Consider the following 22,107-nt stretch of genomic DNA (forward strand, 5'->3'; position numbering starts at 1 on the left):
CATTTATGAATACAGGAGTGGTGTATAGTGGTAGAAAGAGAAAGGTAAATAGGGCCATTTCTAACATGGTTTATAATAATCTTCTGGTAGATCCATGGCTGATGCAACATCCACTGTTAGATAGTAGTACTTTTTATTCAGCACCACATCAGGTGTTGGTAAGATTAGACTATTTCCTAGTCTCAAGGTCTTTGGTTATGGAGACATTGATTGAAAAACAACCAAGGATTATTTCCGATCATAGCCCATTGATATTAACAGTCAAGGTCCCGCAAGCGGAGTATAAGAGATCAATATGGACTTTTGAGAGGAGCCTCCTTCAGGATGCTGAATATAGGAAGCATATGGAGGGATGGATCAGGGTTTTCTGGGAGATCAATCATGGTACTGCCTCTATAGGACAAACTTGGGATTGTTTCAAAGCGGGTGTGAGAGGAGAAACACTGTGTTATGTAGTGACAAGACGCAAGAAAGAGAGGTTAAAGATTGAAGCTATCCGGCAGAAGTTGAATATAGAGGAAGGGAAGTTAGCGGCTGCCGTAGAATCTAAATCTAGCCTGGAACACATATTACTAAACTTTGTAGTACTGAAAGCAGAAGCTGTAGAAAGCTTTTCCAGAAAGCTTGCTGAAAAGTATATGGCTAAAAAAGAAGAGGCCTATGAGTGCAGTGAGAAAGTGGGACATATCCTAGCAGTTAAAGTTAGACAACAGAGGGCAGCTGCAGAGATAAAAGAAATACTGGATCCACTGGGTGTCTCTGTTACAGACCCGGACAAGATAAGAGATGTTTTTAGAACATTTTATGAAAAACTTTATACACGGGAAGACACAGGGGAAATAGTGGAAATTAGTAATTATCTTAAAGAAATAGTCCCATCATCTCTCTCAGAAGAAGAAGGAGAAATGTTAGAATATACTCTAGGCCTGGAGGAATTTACCGATGCATTGAGTAGCTTACCATCAGGGAAGGCATCGGGACCTGATCAAATTCCGGTTGAGTTTTATAAAGTATTTAGGGATTGTTTACTGATTTACATGTTTGAGGTTATGCTGTATGTACAACAAGGGGGGCAGGTACCGGATTCATGGGGAGGGGCGGATATAATTGTCATCGCTAAAAAAGGGAAGCCCCTCGCTCTCCCTGGATCTTACAGGCCAATCACTCTGATGAATTCAGATGTTAAGGTATATTCAAAGATGTTGGCAAAAAGACTAGCAGGCTGTATAGAACACCTGGTGAGCCCATCACAACATGGCTTTATACCCAGGAAGGGTACTACACAGCATACTAGGACAGTCATTACTATGTTTGATGCGGCAGAGGTTGCAGGCGATCCTAATTCAGCTCTCTTCTTAGACGCCGAGAAGGCATTTGATAGGGTCGCCTGGGAATATCTGTGGGAAGTTATGAAGTGGTGTGGTATCGGGCCAGGATACATACAGGCCATACAAGCCCTATATAGAAACCCGGTTGCAAAAATAAGAGTTAATGGAGGGCACTCAGATCTAGTACATATACAAAGAGGGACTAGACAGGGTTGTCCGTCTTCTCCACTACTTTTCGCCCTATACATAGAGCCACTACTCTGCAAACGAGAGGGAAATCCTGAGATCCAGTCTATGTCATTAAATGGTTGTACTGTGAAAACTCTCGCCTATGCGGATGACGTTGCTATATTGACTCCCAACCCAGATATAGCCATGGTGGGAGTAGAAGCAGAGGCGCAGGACTTTGGACTGGTCTCAGGATACAGCCTAAACAAAAAACAAAACAAAAACCCAAATAATCATGAATAGGTTTGCAACTAGTCGGGATAATAGGGTGGTCAACAGTGCAATATACTTAGGGATCGATATTTCTGCAAATTTGGAGGAGGTAGTCGAGCGCAACATCAAGCCATTGATCGTGAAGGTAAAAAGCGATTTGGAAAGGATAAATAACTTGCACCTTTATCTGGTTGGTTGCACGAACGTATTGAAAATGATAATCTTACCCAAATTTTTGTATTTATTTAGGTCTATACCCTTAATGTTTGAGAATAAATGGTTCAATATGTTGGAGAGTGTAGCTAACAGATTTATCTGGGCCCAAGGAAAAACTCGCAGGGCTTATAAATGCATCACTTTGCCAAGGGATAGAGGGGCCTGGGGTGCACCAGATTTTAGACTGTATTATTTGGCTGCTGCACTCCAGTATATGCAGGGACTAATAGGTGGAGGTGGAGGGTCATCAAAGTCTATTAATATGTCAATTGAAGCTTACACAGCGGTATTAGGATGGAATGCGGAGAATTGCTTCCTGTATTTTACAGATTTGGGCTATCTTAGAAGACAGACTTATAAGACTCTTAGGGCGGCACTTAAAATATGGAGCACCTTTTTGAAGAAAACAGGAATGGGCAGATTCAACAGATATACCAACGTCTATAAAAATAAATCCTTCCCTGAAGATATCTTTGCTGATTCTGTAATGGCTGGCTGGGAAGATAAAGGGATACAGCAAATCGGGGACTTAATAAACTCAGAGGCTATGGTACAATTTGAGGATTTGGTGAATACATATAACTTAAATAGGAGGGATTTTTTTAAATACCTTCAGATTAGGAGCTTTTTAAGAAACAAGCAAGGGGGGCCGTTGGGTTTTCAACCTAATGAACTGATGGAAGGGATAACCGCGGGAGAGGAATATTCTATTAGGTCAATATATGCTGCTTTGGCAAAAAATAGACCAGATGACCTGGATAAGCATAGGGTTAAAAGGGAGGAGAGAATAGAGGCTACTCAGGAAGCTTTTAATGAATCCCTGGAGTTAGGTCGGTCCATGCTCTGTTCTGCCCCCTTGCAATCCCAACATTACAAAACCTTATTCTCGTTGTATTATACTCCAGCTAGGATTGCGAAGTGGGGGGGTACAGAGGGTATTACTTGTCCCAGATGTAACTCCACTGAGGCAGATATTGTCCACATGTTTGCTACATGTCCCCAGCTACATACATTAATTAAGGACATTGAACACTTTTTAGTTAATTCACTAAGGATACAGATAACCTTTACAGTAAGTTTAATTATGTTGGGGGTCGACGAGGGAAATGCCCAAATGGATTCGGGTGACACAATGTTTTTGTTTATGGCAGCTGCTGTTTTTAGATTAATGTTAGCTAGAGTATGGCTAGATAAGAGTCCCCCATCCATACAAACTTGGCTATCAAATCTTATTGCTATACATAATCTAGAGAAACATATATATGCAAGAAAAGGCAGGGTGGGGTGGATTCGAGGTTTAAAAATTTGGGGACCGTTGGAGAAGTGGAGAACAGGAATAGGATGATAGGATTTGTTGATGATTTATGAATTGCTTTTCAAAATGTTACAATATGATATGTTTATGTATTGGCTTCCTTCTCTTGAGTTTATTTTATTTTGTATTGATTGAGGATTCCCTTTTATATTGTGAGGTGAACAAATGTAAAAGGAAAATTTGTTTTTTCTTTTAATGTGTGCTTTTTTTTAAAGTTTAAAATAAAAATATATTTAAAAAAAAAAAAAGGAACCTACTTGTAGGTACCTTAATTAACCACAGAACCCAATAGCTCTTTTCATTGCTTCCCTACCTCTGATCATTCAAAACGTTTATCTTTTTCTAACTTTTTTTTTTTCACCAAAGTACGCTCCCCGGTTCGGTTACCGGTGCGCGTACCGAGCGCTTCCCACGTGATTTTTTTTTTGCCTATATCAGCGTCCTAAGCCCCCCTCAGAAAACCTAGAGGGTCACAAAGTGTCTACCGTGCCCCTTTCTACCCATACCGCACATTGTTTGTCCTTCATCTTGTTTCTCAATTCTACCGATACACAAAATGGAGGACTCCCGTAACGGTGCCGGTTCGCGTACCGGGGCGCGCACCGGTGAGCGCTCGCTAAAAAAAGGTGGGAAAGTAATTTACAGAAAACCACTAGAGACACTTTCATCAAATATAGAATAGGCCCTACTACATAGCAGTCCCTACCACTTGCCCAAATTTTATGGAATTCCATTGAGAAAATTATGCTGTAGGCCTGACTAAATATACTGAGGTAAATTACCTAACAAAAACACTTATGAAGTGTTAGAATTGACAACCAATTAAAACGCTACTTTCATTATCTTCTATTATTTCATGACATTTGATTGGTTATGTACCTGAATATATATAAAGAAAGAGAGAGAAATACAGCCATTTTGAATACTACTTCCTGAAGTACATTTCAAGTGCATTTCAACTAACAACTTAAACTTCTTTTTGAAAGGTAAGATGTTATTTTAAAAACTGAAGTATGTTGTGCACTTTAAGTTAATTAGGAAAACATTTTCTGATAGTTATATACTATCCCTCTGTAATAGTTATAGAATAAGATAGACTTCTCTGTTATAGTTATAGATGGAGTTAGGCTTGTCTTGTATAATTATGAATTTGCTTAGGCTTTATCACATACACTTTTTTATATTTTTACCTCCACTCTGATACCATACACTGCCCAAAGGTAAAATCACTGTTAAAAAAACCGAACTACCTGTCTGAACTTAAACCCAACAGTGCCCTATCTCTACTGATATATTTTTTTAAAATTCAAATTACAGCACAAAAATGGAAGGAGAGCAAAAAAATACCATCGAAATTGTTCTGGAAAGCAACAAAGATACAGATATTGAACCCAATGACTCAGAATTCACGGGACTATGAACTTCTTCAATGTGTAGAATCAGTAGATTTCCTGATTGAAAATGAGGACATTTCTGACAATCAAATATTAGAAGTTTTTTTAAATTTTGAAAACGAATCTGAGAAATAAATTTATATTTAATAAATCAAAAATTGTTTGAGATATTATTCATTTTTATATGTATTTTTTAAACTAGTACCAAATTGATTATAATGTAAAGTCAGACTTTAAATATACTCTGCAACTTTTTTGTGTAACATAGTAAGTCTGCTCATAGTTACTTCCTTTCTCCCACTATTTTATCTCCAATGTATATTTAACATCTCTTTTTCATCTCCTGCCTCCATATTCTTTCTGCTTTCCTCACAGACTATGCTATGAATTCCATATACCACAATAACTTCTGAAACAACATGCAAGATATCTACAAAGGAAACGGTGTATTTTTATTTTTAGACTCTGCATTGGTACCTACATGTTGGTACTTAAATAAAAAAAATACAACAAAAAGAACAATCAATATACATACATTATTTGAACATTCTTTCATTCTATTTTCCCTATAGTACGCTCGCCGGACCGCTTCCCGGTACGCGTACCGAGCGCTCCCCCCGCAAAAAAACGATAATAAAAATTATTTTTTTTGCCCCGCGGGGCCCTTTTAAAGCCCACTCATCAAACCTAGGGGGTCAGGGAGGATGTACTCTGCCCCCTTATGCTCATTTCCCCCTTTGTTTTTGCCACCTCTTGTGTCTCGATCCTACCGAGACACAAGATGGCGGCCGCTCCGGACTGTTTAGAATGTTCACAGTCACCGGGGAGCCAATCAGCTTCTCCTCGCGTAGTTCCGTTACGCGTCAGGTACGCAAACCGGGGCGCTAACCGGGACGCTGTCACAGATATATCTGTTTTTTAAAACGTTAATTTCTCAAAATCCACTGGGGCACATATATTAAGACATGGCAAAGGCACGTCGGGCAAACCATATCTACAATTTTGCCAAGTTTCGTGTAAATCCATTCAGCCGTTCGAGCTAAAAGTGATTCCAACCGCCCTATGGAAAAATGACTGGGAAAAACGTGTTTTGGGACCCCCCTTTTTTCTCGGCCCCCCCCCCCTTGACGAAACCCCCCCAAAATTTTCAGGGGCTGCTCAGAAACAAAAAGTGCCATTTTCCTGAAATTTTCAGCCAATTCCGTCCACAAACGCCAAAGTTATTCGACATAGAATTTTCAGAAATCCCATAGGAAAAAAATCCTAACTATATATACCTACTGGCGACCCCCAGTAGGTAATATAACATTTCTATGGCAAAATGAAACCCCTCATTTTGTTCCTTTGCAAATTAAATGTTTTAAGTGTTAACACTTTATTCCAATCAAGATGACTTCAGGTGTGCCATATTTTTGTCATAAGTAAGACTGTTAGCGCTCTAGTTGTTCTTTAGAACACTCTGGGACATTCTGTCACTGGGCCATAGTTGGGCTACATCTGGCTGATATTTGGGCTACATTTGTTTTTTTTGTCTCTGGTGGCCATCTTTGGGCTACATTGGGCTACATTGGGCTACATTTGGGCTCTAACATATATATAGCCCAATGTAGCCCAATATATATTTTTCAAAGTTAATTTTCGTAAAAACCACTGGAGCATATATTTTGAGACATAGCAAAGGCACATCGGGCTACCAGTCCCTACAATTTTGCCAAGTTTTGTGGAAATCCATTCAGCTGTTCGAGCTAAAAGTGAGTCCAACCGCCCTATGGAAAACTCAATGTTAAAAACACGTTTTGGGACCCCCCCTTTTTCTTGGCCTCCACTTCACGAAACCCCCCCAAACTTTTAGGGGATGCCCTGAAACAAAATGTGCCATTTTCTTGAAAATTTCAGCCAATTCCGTCCATCAACGCCAAAGTTATTCAACATAGAATTTTCAGAAATCCCTATTGAAAAAAATCCTAACTATATATACCTACTGGCGACCGCCAGTAGGTAATATATAACATTTCTTTGGCAAAATGAAACCCCTCATTTTGTTCCTTTGCAAATTAAATGTTTTAAGTGTTAACACTTTATTCCAATCAAGATGACTTCAGGTGTGCCATACTTTTGTCATAAGTAAGACTGTTAGCGCTCTAGTTGTTCTTTAGAACACTCCGGGACATTCTGTCACTGGGCTATAGTTGGGCTACATCTGGCTGATATTTGGGCTACATTTGTTTTTTTTTGTCTCTGGTGGCCATCTTTGGGCTACATTGGGCTACATTTGGGCTCTAACATATATATAGCCCAATGTAGCCCAATATATATTTTTCAAAGTTAATTTTCGTAAAAACCACTGGAGCATATATCTTGAGACATAGCAAAGGCACATCAGGCTACCAGTCCCTACAATTTTGCCAAGTTTTGTGGAAATCCATTCTGCTGTTCGAGCTAAAAGTGAGTCCAACCGTCCTATGGAAAACTCAATGTTAAAAACACATTTTGGGACCCCCCTTTTTTCTCGCCCCCCGCTTGAGGAAACGCCCCCACACTTTCAGGAGAAGCTCAGAAACAAAATGTGCCATTTTCCTGAAAATTTCAGCCAATTCCGTTAATCAACGCCAAAGTTATTCAACATAGAATTTTCAGAAATCCCTATTCAAAAAAATCCTAACTATATATACCTACTGGCGACCGCCAGTAGGTAATATATATATATATATATATATATAACATTTCTATGGCAAAATGAAACCCCTCATTTTGTTCCTTTGCAAATTAAATGTTTTAAGTGTTAACACTTTATTCCAATCAAGATGACTTCAGGTGTGCCATACTTTTGTCATAAGTAAGACTGTTAGCGCTCTAGTTGTTCTTTGGAACACTCTGGGACATTCTGTCACTGGGCTATAGTTGGGCTACATCTGGCTGATATTTGGGCTACATTTGTTTGTTTGTTTTGTCTCTGGTGGCCATCTTTGGGCTACATTGGGCTACTTTGGGCTACATTTGGGCTCTAACATATATATAGCCCCATGTAGCCCAATATATATTTTTCAAAGTTAATTTTCGTAAAAACTACTGGAGCATATATCTTGAGACATAGCAAAGGCACATCGGGCTACCAGTCCCTAAAATTTTGCCAAGTTTTGTGGAAATCCATTCAGCCGTTCGAGCTAAAAGTGAGTCCAACCGCCCTATGGAAAACTCAATGTTAAAAACACGTTTTGGGACCCCCTTTTTTCTCGGCCCCCTCTTGATGAAACCCACCCCAAACTTTCAGGGGACGCTCAGAAACAAAATGTGCCATTTTCCTGAAAATTTCAGCCAATTCCGTCCATCAACGCAAAAGTTATTCAACATAGAATTTTCAGAAATCCCTATTCAAAAAAATCCTAACTATATATACCTACTGGCGACCGCCAGTAGGTAATATATATATATATATATATATATACTAGCAGCCCGCCCCAGCGTTGCCTGGGGCAGAAAGGGACTGGGGGCAGTACACCCGCTCCCGTCCCGACCCCCTCCCACACCGACTCCCTCCCGCCCCGACTCACTCGCGTCCCTCTCCCGCCCCGACTCACTCGCACCCCTCTCCCGCCCGACTCACTTTCGCCCGACTCACTCGCGCCCCCCTCCTACCCCGACTCCCTCGCGCTCCGACATTTTCATTTACTGCTGCCTCCTTCTTGCCTCCCCCTGCATCACACAGTCTCACTTTCCCTTTCCTTACCTGTGCCGCCGCTCCTCACTGCACAGCCCGTCGTCACTGCACCCCCCTCCTCCTTCGTCATCACGCACGTTGCGTAGCGGCCAGCGCTAGGTCCCGGCCGGCGCTACTTTCAGGGGACCACTTTGTTTGCAAACTTAATTTTTTTAATTTACTTTTTTTTTTTATTTATATAGCCTATGTCCATCTACACACCCTAACATTTTCATAGATGTATCGGGTGTGTAGATTGGCGCTGTGGTTCCCGAGTTTACCTGGCCAAAAGGTGCAAGTTCTCTCTTTATAATAGTAGTATAGATATATATATATTCACTGAAAAAACCATAGGTTTCACACCAGTTATAGTTAGCTGGAAATTTTACTGATATAAAACCATTGAAATTCCCACGTTATAGTTAGTCGGACTCACTATAACTTGCGCGTGCAATGCACTGCTGATGACATCACATATTACATCACTCATGACATGGTCAGTGACATCACTCATGACACCATCCTTGTGACATAGTGACAGACCTCCTTTCACTATAATGTAACCCTTGAGACACATATTCAAAAATAGAAACTGAAATTTTTTAAAAAATGGAGATACCTATATCAGTTACAACAAGCAATTCAGTAATTCCACTATCTATATACACATCCACTCATTCACCAACAGTTCTATATAGTCACTCATACATATACTCACTCATCATATGAAGTGATACACCTATACATCCTGTTACACACCGACATTCATCCAAAAGTTACTCACACACATATTCACACGTGCAAATAAACTATTGGACATCCATTTATTTGAATATAGAGTTATACACACACTTCCACCTTACTTCTATTGAAAATTACACATATTTATTCTCTTAAACAATCACTTATAGAAACACATACTTATTTAAAAAGGAAATCTTACAATCTCTTACTCTCACATATACTCACTTATATACATCAATATTCATATATACTAGATTAAAACATATGTAGTTACTGATAAAGACACTAGTGAGACAGTCATTCACTCACTAACAAACACATATAGACACTCATCCACCCATACAGTCCTGTACATATGCTGTCTTCAAAACACATACAAACAAAGAGTCAGTCACTCATGCATCTATGTGCTAAGTAATACCCCCACCAAACCATATAGACACTCATACTGATACTAATAATAATATCAAATAACCCATATACATACGCATGTTGCTACTTATCAACACATGTAGCCACTTATACACAAAGTGAAACACTAATATATGTATTTAAATTTTTAAACATAACTCACTAATATTTATTTTCAGAAAGACACATATTCACTGGATGGTGTCATCAGTGATGTCATGAGTGATGTCACTGACCATGTCATGAGTGATGTAATATGTGATGTCATCAGCAGTGCATTGCACGCGCAAGTTATAGTGAGTCCGACTAACTATAACGTGGGAATTTCAATGGTTTTATATCAGTAAAATTTCCAGCTAACTATAACTGGTGTGAAACCTATGGTTTTTTCAGTGAATTTAATAGGTTTTTTAAATGCTAATTCCTAACTATAACTGGTGTGAAACCTATGGTTTTTTTCAGTGAATTTCAAAGGTTTTTTTAATGCTAATTCCTAACTATAAGTTTCACTTTATAAATAAGACTGTTAGCACTCTAGTTGTTCTTTTTAACACTCTGGTACATTCTGTCATTGGGCTACAGTTGGGCTACATCTAGTTGAATTTTGGGCTACATTTACAATTTTTGATCTCTGGTGGCCATCTTTGGGCTACATTGGGCTACTTTGGGCTACATTTGGGCTACATTTTGGCTCTAACATATATTAAGCCCAATGTAGCACAATACATATTTTTATAAAGTTAATTTTTTTACAAACCACTTCAGAATAGGACAACCTGTCCCTACAATTTTCCCATTTTTTTTTTTAATTTTTGGGGGGAGCGCTCCCAGAGCGCGCCCCGGAGTGCGCCCCGAAAAGCGTATTTCTGAAAAGCGCCCCCGGGCGCGCTCCGAGGAGCGTCTCGTGAGCGCCAATATCGCAAACGAAAACATGATTGTGACGTTCGCGTAGCCGCGACCGCGTGATACGCACGGCGTAAGCGCACCCGGAAGTACTCGCGCGAATACGATCGTGCAACGTAGGCGTCTGACACGCTTACGCGGCGCGCCTCTGGCCGCGCCCCGCGGCGCGTCGCGTAAGCGCGTCGGGTCATGTGACCAGAAAATAACACTTTTCATTGGTTCATAACAGTTTTGGTTTCATAATGATGAAGCCCATGGTCATGTGACCTGTATATAACACTTTTCATTGGTTCAATAATTATTTTTTTCTAAATTTAGAGAAACCCACCCATTTCTCTCACTATTGATTTTCACTTGGAGAGAGCAAGAGGTGTTTTGTGAATTCTCTACTCATTAATTTTCCTGATCTACAGCAATGGCTGCAAGGGAGTCCTCCAGCAGTGATTCAGATGGATTTGTGCAAGAGGACCCTCCTCACCAGAAAACAAAGAACCACTTCATCTGGAAATTTTATGACATCCCTGAAGGACAAAAAAAAGTTAATGCAAGTAAAGTAACTTGTAAAATATGTGGAAGTATTTTATCCAGAGGCAATCCTCTAAAAAAATACAGCTTTGGAAATGCCAATTTAATTAGGCATGTCAAAAGAAGACACCCCAACAATTACTCCAGGGAGAGTGTCAGGGAGCTGGCAGAGAAGGCACGAAGAGATGGCAGCAGCACCTCCACTGGTGGAGCAACACCTTCAGGTTCAGCACGTGCAAGAATGGTCCCTAACATCCAGCCGGTATTTGCAGGAATAAAATGTTTATGCACAAACTGTGACGAACTACTCTGTTACGGGGAGCAGAGCGTTGAACTCATTGCAATAAAGAAACAGGAACACCAATGCTCTCCCCGTCCCTAAATTTTCTCATTTTTTTTGCTCCTGTTGAGCATTTTCTGAATCCCTGTTTTTGTTTTTCCCCTGAAAAAAACCCAAAAAAAATATAAAATCGTTTCAAAAAGTATAAAAAAAATATAAAATAACAAAAACAAAAAAAAAGTTCTTTTCAGAACTACCTCCAATTTATAAAAAAATGCTATTTTTTTTTTAAAAAAAAGTGCCATTCTTTTTCTCAATCGTACGCTCACCGGTGCGCGTACCAGGCGCTCCCTCGGCGCAAATTTTAAAAAAAATTTTGGGGGGCCCTGTACGGCTTTTTTATGACCCCCACATCAAACCTAGGGGGTCAGGGGGGGGTGTACCCTGCCCCCTTTTGCTCATTTCCCCCTTTGATTTTTACCACCTCAATCCTACCGAGGTACAAGATGGCGGCCGCTGCGGACTGTTTCGAATGTTTACAGACACCCGAGAGCCAATCAGCTTTCCATGCGCACCTCGCGTGTCGCGCCTGGAGCGCACTCCGGTGCGCGCACCTGTGCGCTGCTATAGATATATATATTTTTTTGAACCTTAATTACTCAAAATCCACTGGAGCACATATCTTGAGACATAGCAAAGGCACATCGGGCTACCAGTCCCTACAATTTTGCCAAATTTGGTGGAAATACATTCAGCCGTTCGGGCTAAAAGTGAAATCGACCGCCCTATGGAAATTAACATGGGGAAAACGCGTTTTGGGACCCCCCTTTTATCTCGGCCCCCGCTTGACGAATCCCCCCCAAACTTTCAGGGAAGGACCGGACCGCCATGAGACCATTTTCCTGAAAATTTCAGGCAGATTCGTCAACCGGCGCCAAAGTTATTCAAAATAGAATGTTGAGATTTAACATTGAAAATTATCCTAACTATAACTACCTACTGGCGACCGCCAGTAGGTAATATATATATATATATATATATATATATATATATACATATTACCTATTGGTGTTGTTTCCTTGTCTCTATTCAAAAAGGATTTTTTCTTTTGCCAAAATCTTTGGCGCCGTTTGACGAAATTAGCCAAATGTTCCAAACTAATGACCAGCTCAGATCAGCTCCTGTCTTGAAAGTGTGGGGGGGATTCATCAAGCAGGGGCTGAGAAAAAAGGGGGGGTCCAAGAACGGGTTTTCCCTATGTCAATTTCCATAGGAAACTTTGGACAAAACTACAGCCCGAACTACTGAACGGAATTATACCAAATGTGGCAAAAAGGTAGGTCTTGGTCCAGAAAAACTGATTTTTTTAAATGGTTTAAATCCGTTAAGTAGTTGCTGAGAAATAAAAAAAAAATATATTGATATCTGAGCACCGAGGAGGATTCGCCAAGCCTCCCGAGCACGGGCTTCATTCTGATTGGCTGCCAACAGCTCTAAACCAGAATGTGTTGGCAGCCATCTTGTGACCCGGTAACCGAGTAAAAAGAAAACAGTAGAAAAAATTATAAAAAAACAGAAAAGGGGGCAGGTAGAAACACCCTGATCCTCTAGGCCTGCCCAGGGATTGCGTAGTGGGCAAAAGAATGATGGATTTAACCCAGATATCTTGACTAGGGGAGAATGTTTGAATCCGTCCATCATTTGTTGCAGTTACACTTTTCCCCCGAAGTGAGATGGATATGCACAGACTTGGGTCCCTTGCTCACTGTGTCACTGGATTCAAGCTAGCCTGACAGATGAAGGGTGACATAGCCTGAAACCGTTCCCATGATGCTTGTTTCGGGTCATGGGAGGACCTGGCTTGGCAGTTCAGTCTGGACTGTTCCCATGAGGCACAGGGTCAAGACTGATTTGCATATGGCTGGGTCCAAACTGGGGTCGTGTAGTGGGCAAAAGAACAATGAGATTAGCCCAGATCGCTTGACTGGGGGAGAATGTTTGAATCATTCAGCATTCCATGCATCATATGTTGCAGTTACACTCTTAAGCCCAGGGTATCCCACAAGGAAGTCCATTGCCAAAAAAGCATTTATTTAAATAGAAAATTGGCCAAATTTGTGCTCGGTTCACAAATCCGGCCGAATTTTATTTTCTTAAAAAATGCAGCGCGGTCTCCTGTGCTTCATTTGTTATAAACCCAGGGTGGGCCAGGTCCCGGGGGCAATTTATATTTATGGTGTGGGAGCCCCCACAGCCCAGGGGACTGCCACCTCCCAGGGGCTTTGTTCATAATGTGCGGGGCACATGGCCCCACGCAGCCATGGGGACCACCACCTCCTCAGGGCTTTTTTAATAAAAAATGCATGGGGGGTCTCCTGCCCCCCACCCTGTCCCAGGGCTTTGCTTAAATAGGGGCGCCCCCCAGCCCCACGACTGCCACCTCCTGGGGCTACAATTTAATTAGAAGAGTATGGGGGTCTCCTGTCCTTCCCCACACTGTCATGGGGACCACCACCTCCCCAGGGCACAAATTATGTTAATATGGAGGTCTTTTATGGACTCTCAGGTACCACCATCTACTCGAGCTCTAGATGGCCCTGGGGACCGCCACCCCCCAGGGCCAGTTCCTGCAATTATCCGGGGTGCCCACCCTGGGACATTGCCGTTTGCTATGGCAGGGAGGGAGCACAGCTCCGGATCTGCCATAGTAAACACTGCTTTGCTTCATGGAAACAAAGCAGAACTGCTTTTGGGCAAGGAGAGCTGCATGTTAGCAATGCTAGCTCCCGCAGGAGACGGGGAGTCGGCTGGGATCATGGGGCCATTGGGGCTCCCCCCACAGTCCTCATCAAAGAGGCCAGGCCCCAGGGGATAGGGTCCCTGGGGCCAAAAGTGGCCCAGGGAAGGGGGCTCACGCAGCTCTCCTCTCTTTTGTATTAAAAAAATAAGGATGGATCACTCATCATATGTATCAAAGAAGAAAACAGGCATTGATCATGCACCCTCACAGGATATATAATGATCCACGTACTAATCACAATTTTATAAAATACAATTCATTGATAGGAAAAAGGTTTCCAAAATACGGATGCAGAGTCAAGAGTTAGACTTCAAATCTTTTATTTTATATTCATTAAAATTATCTCCAGCTTGTCCTGCCGACACGTGTTTCGTCTCTATGGAGACTTTTTCAAGGCCAAAAAGACGGAAATGGTGCACTGATATTAAGCATCACGGGTCTTGTTATACGGAAAAGTGGATGAGTCCAAGTTCTACGGTCACATCAGAAAGATCAATCTTAAGGACAATGTATAATGAGTCCACAGTCTTCACGATCCGGTTCACCGGTGTATAATCTGAGAGGGTATATACTGGCCTCCAGAGTAGTAGTCAAAGATTTAGGAAGAATAAACTTAATTATTGACACGTCATATTTCCTGAAGGTTGATTCAAGATTCTTAGCTTTATATGTTGACCATGATAAGTCACTCATACGTCGTGGCGTACCCTAGCACCTTCGCCGAAGCCAGCTACTCATACACCTATACATCCTGTTACACACCAATTCTCATTCGTAGAGTTACTCACACACATACTCACACATGCAAATAAGCTATCCAACAACCATTTACTTGCATATACAGCTATACACACACCAATACACTTACTTCTACAGAAACGTACACATACTTACTCTCTTAAACAATCACTTATAGAAACACATACCTATTTATACAAGAAGTCTTCCAATCTCTCACTCTCACATATACTCACTTATATACATCAATACTCACATATACTAGTTTAAAACATATGTAGTTACTGATAAAGATACTATTGTGACAGCAATTCACTCACTAACACACCCATGCACACACTCATCCAACCATATAGTCCTACACACATGCTGTCTTCAAAACACATACACACAGTGAGTCAGTCATTCATGCATCTGTGCGCTAAGTAATACCCCAACCAAACCATACAGACACTCATTCTGATACTCAAAAAACCCACTAATAACCCATATAGACACTCATGTAGCTACTCACCAACCCATGCAGCCACTTATACACAAAGTGAGACACTTATCCAGATATTTACATATTTAAACATTACTCGCTAATACATGTATTTACTAAGATATACTTAATAAATCAGTTATACAGTCAATTTTGCAAAAAAACATCCATTTAGACACTTATTTACCTATTTATTCTTCCATCGACCTTTAGATATAAATATATATAAATTGTATTTATTTTTCAGAAAGACACTCATTCACTGGATGATGTCCTCAGTGATGTCATCACTGATGTCATTTGAGATGTCATCAGTGATGCATCAGCCATGAGTGATGTCACTGACCATGTCATGAGTGATGTAATATGTGACATCATCAGCAGTGCATTGCGGGCGCACAAGTTATAGTTAGCTGAACTAACTATAACGGGGAAATTTCAATGGTTTTGTATGAGTGAAATGTCCAGCTAACTATAACATGTGTGAAACCTATGGCTTTTTCAGTGAATTTCTAAGGTTTTTTAAATGCCAATTCCTAACTATAATGTGTGTGTTTATATATATATATATATTCACTAAAAAAAACATAGGTTTCACACCAGTTATAGTTAGCTGGAAATTTTACTGACATAAAACCATTGAAATTCCCACGTTATAGTTAGTTGGACTCACTGTAACTTGCGCGCCTGCAATGCACTGCTGATGACGTCATATATTACATCACTCATGACATGGTCAGTGACATCACTCATTACATCACTGATAACACCATCCAGTGAATGTGTGTCTTTCTGAAAAATAAATATGTTTTATATATGTATTTGTAAAGGTCGATGGAAGAATAAATGTTTAAATAAGTGTGTAAATGGATGTTTTTTTAATAAAATATTGATTGGTTAACTGGCTTATTAAGTGTATCTTAGTGAATACATATATTAGTGAGTAATTTTTAAATATTTAAATATATGTATCAGTATTTCACTTTGTGTATAATTGGCTGAATGGGTTGGTGACTGACTCACTGTTTGTATGTGTTTTGAAGACAGCATATGTGCAGGACTGTATGGGTGGATGAGTGTGTATATATGTGTGTTAGTGATTGAATGCCTGCCTCACTAGTGTCTTTATGAGTAAATACATATGTTTTAATCTAGTATATGTGAGTATTGATGTATATAAGTAAGGATATGTGAGAGTGAGAGATTGAAAGAGTTCCTGTTTAAATAAGTATGTGTTTCTATAAGTGATTGTTTAAGAGAGTAAGTATGTGTAAGTTTCCTTAGAAGTAATGTGCTAGTGTGTGTATAGCTGTATATGCAAATAAATGGAAGTTCAATAGTTTATTTGCATGTGTGAGTATGTGTGTGAGTAACTTTTGGAAGACTGTCGGTGTGTAACAGGATGTATATGTGTATCACTACATATGATGAGTGAGTATATGTATGAGTGACTATATAGAACTGTTGCTGAATGAGTGGATGTGTATATACATGGTGGAGTTACTGGATTGGTTGTTGTAACTGGTATGGGTATCTCCATTTTTTTTAAAATGTTAGTTTCTATTTTTGAATATGTGTTTCAAGGGTTACATTACACTGAAAGGAGGTCTGTCAGTCTGTCACAAGGATGGTGTTATCAGTGATGTCATGAGTGATGTCACTGACCATGTCATGAGTGATGTAATATGTGACGTCATCAGCAGTGCATTGCAGGCGCGCAAGTTATAGTGAGTCCAACTAACTATAACATGGGAATTTCAATAGTTTTATGTCACTAAAATTTCCAGCTAACTATAGCTGGTGTGAAACCTATGTTTTTTTCAGTAAATTTCAAAGGTTTTTTAAATGCTAATTCCTAACTATAACTGGTGTGAAACCTTTGTTTTTTTCAGTGAATTTCATAGGTTTTTTAAATGCTAATTCCTAAATATAACTGGTGTGAAACCTTTGTTTTTTTCAGTGAATTTCAAAGGTTTTTTAATAGCAAATTTCTATAGCTATGAAATGTAATATTTTTAATAATGAATCCTATAATGTATATTTATGTAATACAATTTTTTTTATGTATATTGTTCATGGGTTTTTTTGTTGGTTTTTTTTGCCCTGGAGCACTCCCGGTGCGCGTCCCGGTGAGCGCACAGGAAAGCGCAGTCTTGCGGCGCGCCCCAGGGCGCGTACCGGTGAGCGTCCATTAGCGTTTTTGCCGCGAATGAAAACATCATCGTGACGTATCGCGTAGCTGTGTCCGCGTGATACGCACAGCGTAAACGCACCCGGAAGCACTCGAGCGCATACCATCGCGCAACGTAAACACCGGCGTGCTTACGCAACGCGCCCCTTGGCGTGCCCCGGGGCGCACCCTGGGGCGCGTAGCATAAGCGCGTCGGGTCATGTGACCTAAAAATAACACTTTTTATTGGTGCAGGACAGTTTTGGTTTCCAAATGATGAAAGCCCTGGTCATGTGACCTGAAATTAACACTTTTCATTGGTTCAGGACAGGTTTTTTTTCCTAATGATGAAAGCCCCCACCTTTTTTCCTCATTCTCACTTTGTACTTTGAGTGAAGAAGACCTGTTGAAAGACCTCTCTGTACTTTTTTGGACTGAAAAATGGCTTCAGTAGCAGCAGCAGGAGGAGCATCTCAGCCACCACCACCACCACCAAGAGGACCACCACAACACCACACTGGTGGAGATGAAGAAGAGGAAGAGGAGGAGGAGGAAGAGAAGGGGAGAAGGACATTCCTGCCAGAAGACAATACCCCATATAGGCCAAAGCCACACATTGTATGGGAGTTTTTTTCCATCCCAAGTGGCCAAAAAAAGGTGAATGCACCAAAGGTGACTTGCCTAATCTGTAACATGGAACTTTCAAGTGGGAACCCTAACAAAAAATACTCATTTGGCAATAACACCATGATTCGCCACATGCATCGCAAGCATCCCAACAACTATGCTGCAGCAGAGGTGAGAGAACTGGCCAGTAACCCTCCACAATCTTCACCCAGCACCTCAAAAAGAAAGCAACCCACTCCACCGGGACCAGAGACAAGAGAGATGGTCCCAAACATTCAACCCCAGTTTGGGAAATACAAGATCACTTGTATTTTTTGTGGGAAAACCATCACCTATGGTGAGCAAAGCATAAAGCTCATCAACCGTGCTGGTGACAACCACAAATGCCCCAAAAATCCATAATTTTTTCCTGTTTTTTCCTGTTTTTTTTGCTCCAGTTGAGCCGTTTTCAATTCCTTGTTTTTTGTTTCTCCCCATAAAAATAACAAAGAAATTATAAAATAGTTCATAAAAGCCAAAAAAAGTACAAAATGTTAAAAAAACCATTAAAAAAAATAGAAAACAACAAAAAGAAGAAAAAAATAGTTCTTTTCAGAACTACCTCCAATTTATAAAAAAAGGCTCCATTTTTTAAAAACTCTGTCATTCTTTTTCCCCCATGGTACACTCCCCGGTCCGCTCCCCGGTGCGTGTACCGGGCGCTCCCCACGCGCAAATCGAAAAAAATATATATATTTGCCCCGCGGGGACCTTTTATGGCCCCCACATCAAACCTAGGGGGTCAGAGGGGGTCTATCCTATCCACTTTTGGTCATTCCCCTCTTTGTTTTTGCCACCTCTTGTGTCTCATAAAACTGAAACACAAGATGGCGTCCGCTCGGGACTGTTTGGAATGTTTACAGACACCCGAGAGCCAATCAGCTTTCCGCGCGCGAACTCTCGTAGCGCACTGGTTCGCACCCCGGTGCGCGTACCGGGGCGCGCTTATAGATATATATATTTGTTTGAACCTAAATTACTCAAAATCCACTGGAGCACATATCTTGAGACATAGCAAAGGCACATCGGGCTACCAGTCCCTACAATTTTGCCAAGTTTCGTGGAAATCCATTCAGCCGTTCGGGCTAAAAGTGAGGTCGACGCCCTATGGAAATTAACATGGGGAAAACACATTTTGGGACCCCCCTTTTTTCTCGGCCCCCGCTAAACAAATCCCCCCAAACTTTCAGGCAAGGACCGGAGCGCCGCGAGGCAAATTTGAGGAAGTTTTCAGGCAGATTCCTCAACCGGTCGCCAGTAGGTAGTTATAGTTAGGATTTTTTTCAATGTTAAATCTCAAAATTCTATTTGGAATAACTTTGGCACCGGTTGACGAATCTGCCTGAAAATTTCCTGAAAATGGCCTCGTCGAGCTCCGGTCCTCCTTCGAAAGTTTGGGGGGGATACGTCAAGCGGGGGCCGAGATAAAAGGGGGGTCCCAAAACGCGTTTTCCCCATGTTAATTTCCATAGGGCGGTCGATTTCACTTTTAGCCCGAACGGCTGAATGGATTTCCACCAAACTTGGCAAAATTGTAGGGACTGGTAGCCCGATGTGCCTTTGCTATGTCTCAAGATATGTGCTGCAGTGGATTTTGAGTAATTTAGGTTCCAAAAAATATATATATCTATAGGCGCTCTCCGGTGCGCGCACTGGAGTGCGCTCCCGGCGCGACACGTGACTTGCGCGCAGAAAGCTGATTGGCTCTCAGTTGTCTGTAAACATTCTAAACAGTCCGAAGCGGCCGCCATCTTGTGTCTCGGTAGGATCGAGACACGAGAGGTGGCCAAAACAAAGGGGGAAATGACCATAAGGGGGCAGGGTAGACCCCCCCTTGACCCCCTAGGTTTGATGTGGGGGCTATAAAAGGGCCCCGCGGGGCATTTAAAACATTTTTTTTTTCGTTTTGCGCGGGGGAAGCGCCCGGTACGCGCACCAGGTAGCGCACCGGGGAGCGTAAAATGAGGGAAAAAGATGACAGTTTATAAAAAAAAGAAACCTTTATTTAGAAATTGGAGGTAGTTCTAAAAAGAACTTTTTTTTTCTTCTTTTTGTTGTTTTATATTTTTTTTGTGTTTTTTGAACTTTTTGAATTTTTTTTGGCTTTTCAAAACAGTTTTATATTTTTTTTGTATTTTTTTAGGGGGAGAAACAAAAAAAGGGAATTGAAACTGGCTCAACTGGAGCAAAAAAACAAAAAACCCAAAAAATTACTTCTTTTTGGGGCACTTGTGATTATCACCTGCAAGGACGATGAGCTTAACGCTTTTTTCACCATAGGCGATAAGCTTGCCACATGCAGAACAAGTGATTTTAAAATCAGCAAATCTTGGCTGAATGCAAGGCATCATCTCTGATGTTTCTGGTGCCGATGAAGTGGGTTGGGTTCTTTGGGAGGTGGTCCTTGACGACTGGGGGAGGTTACTGGCCAGTTCCCTGAACTCTGCACGAGAGTAGTTGTTTGGGTGCTTTCGGGTCATATGACGAATCATGGTATGGTTACCAAATGAATATTTTTTGTTTGGGTTGCCCCGTGAAAGTTCTTCATTGCAGATTAGGCAAGTTACCTTGGCCGCATTCACTTTTTTTTTGCCCTCTGGGATTGAAAAAAACTCCCATACAATGTGTGGCTTGGGTTTGTATGGGGTATTTTCTTCAGGCAGCCATCTTCTCCTCCCCTCCTCCTCTTCCTCTTCCTCCTCCTCCTGTTCTTGACCACCAATATAATTTGGAGCTGGTCCTCTTGGTGGTTGTGGTGGTGGTGGTGGGGCAGATGCACCAGCTGCTGCTGCTACTGAAGCCATTATTAAGATCAAAAAGGTACAGAGATGTACAAACAGGTCTTCCTCAGTCAAAGGACAAAGTCAGAATAAGGAAAAAAGGTGGGGTCTTTCATCATTTTGAAAAAAAACTGTCCTGAACCAATGAGAAGTGTTATTTTCTGGTCACAAGACCAGGGGCTTCATCATTATGAAACTAAAACTGTTATGAACCAATGAAAAGTGTTATTTTCAGGTCACATGACCCGACGCGCTTACGCTACGCGCCCCCGGGCGCGCCCGGGGGCACTTCGGGTCGCGTAGCGTAAGCGCGTCGGATGTTTACGTTGCGCGATCGTATTCGCTCGAGTACTTCCGGGTGCGCTTACGCCGTGCGTATCACGCGGACGCGGCTACGCGATACGTCATGATCATGTTTTCGTTCGCGATATTGGCGCTTACGAGACGCTCCCCGGAGCGCGCCCGGGGGCGCTTTATAAAAGTACGCTTTTCGGGGCGCTCCCCGGGAAGCGCACCGGAGGCGCTCCAAAGCAAAAACTAAAAAAAAAATTTGGGAAAAATTGTAGGGAGTGGTAGCCCTATTCTAAAGTGGTTTTTACGAAAATTAACTTTGATAAAATATATATTGTGCTACATTGGGCTATATATATGCCAAAATGTAGCCTAAATGTAGCCCAATGTAGCCCAATGTAGCCCAAAGATGGCCACCAGAGACCAAAAAATCCAAATGTAGCCCAAATATCAGCTAGATGTAGCTCAACTGTAGCCCAATGACAGAATGTACCAGAGTGTTCTAAAGAACAACTAGAGTGCTAACAGTCTTACATATAAACTGAGACTTATAGTTAGGAATTAGCATTTAAAAAACGTTTGAAATTCACTGAAAAAAACAGAGGTTTCACACCAGTTATAGTTAGGAATTAGCATTTAAAAAACCTATGAAATTCACTGAAAAAACCATAGGTTTCACACCAGTTATAGTTAGGAATTAGCATTTAAAAAACCTATTAAATTCACTGTAAAAAAAATAGGTTTCACACCAGTTATAGTTAGCTGGAAATTTTACTGATATAAAACCATTGAAATTCCCACGTTATAGTTAATCGGACTCACTATAACTTGCACGTGCAATGCACTGCTGATGATATCACATATTACATCACTCATGACATGGTCAGTGACATCACTCATGACATCACTGATGACACCATCCTT

The sequence above is a fragment of the Lissotriton vulgaris genome, chromosome 2_1 (assembly GCF_964263255.1).
Source record: "Lissotriton vulgaris chromosome 2_1, aLisVul1.2, whole genome shotgun sequence".
In the NCBI taxonomy this organism is placed as follows: domain Eukaryota; kingdom Metazoa; phylum Chordata; class Amphibia; order Caudata; family Salamandridae; genus Lissotriton; species Lissotriton vulgaris.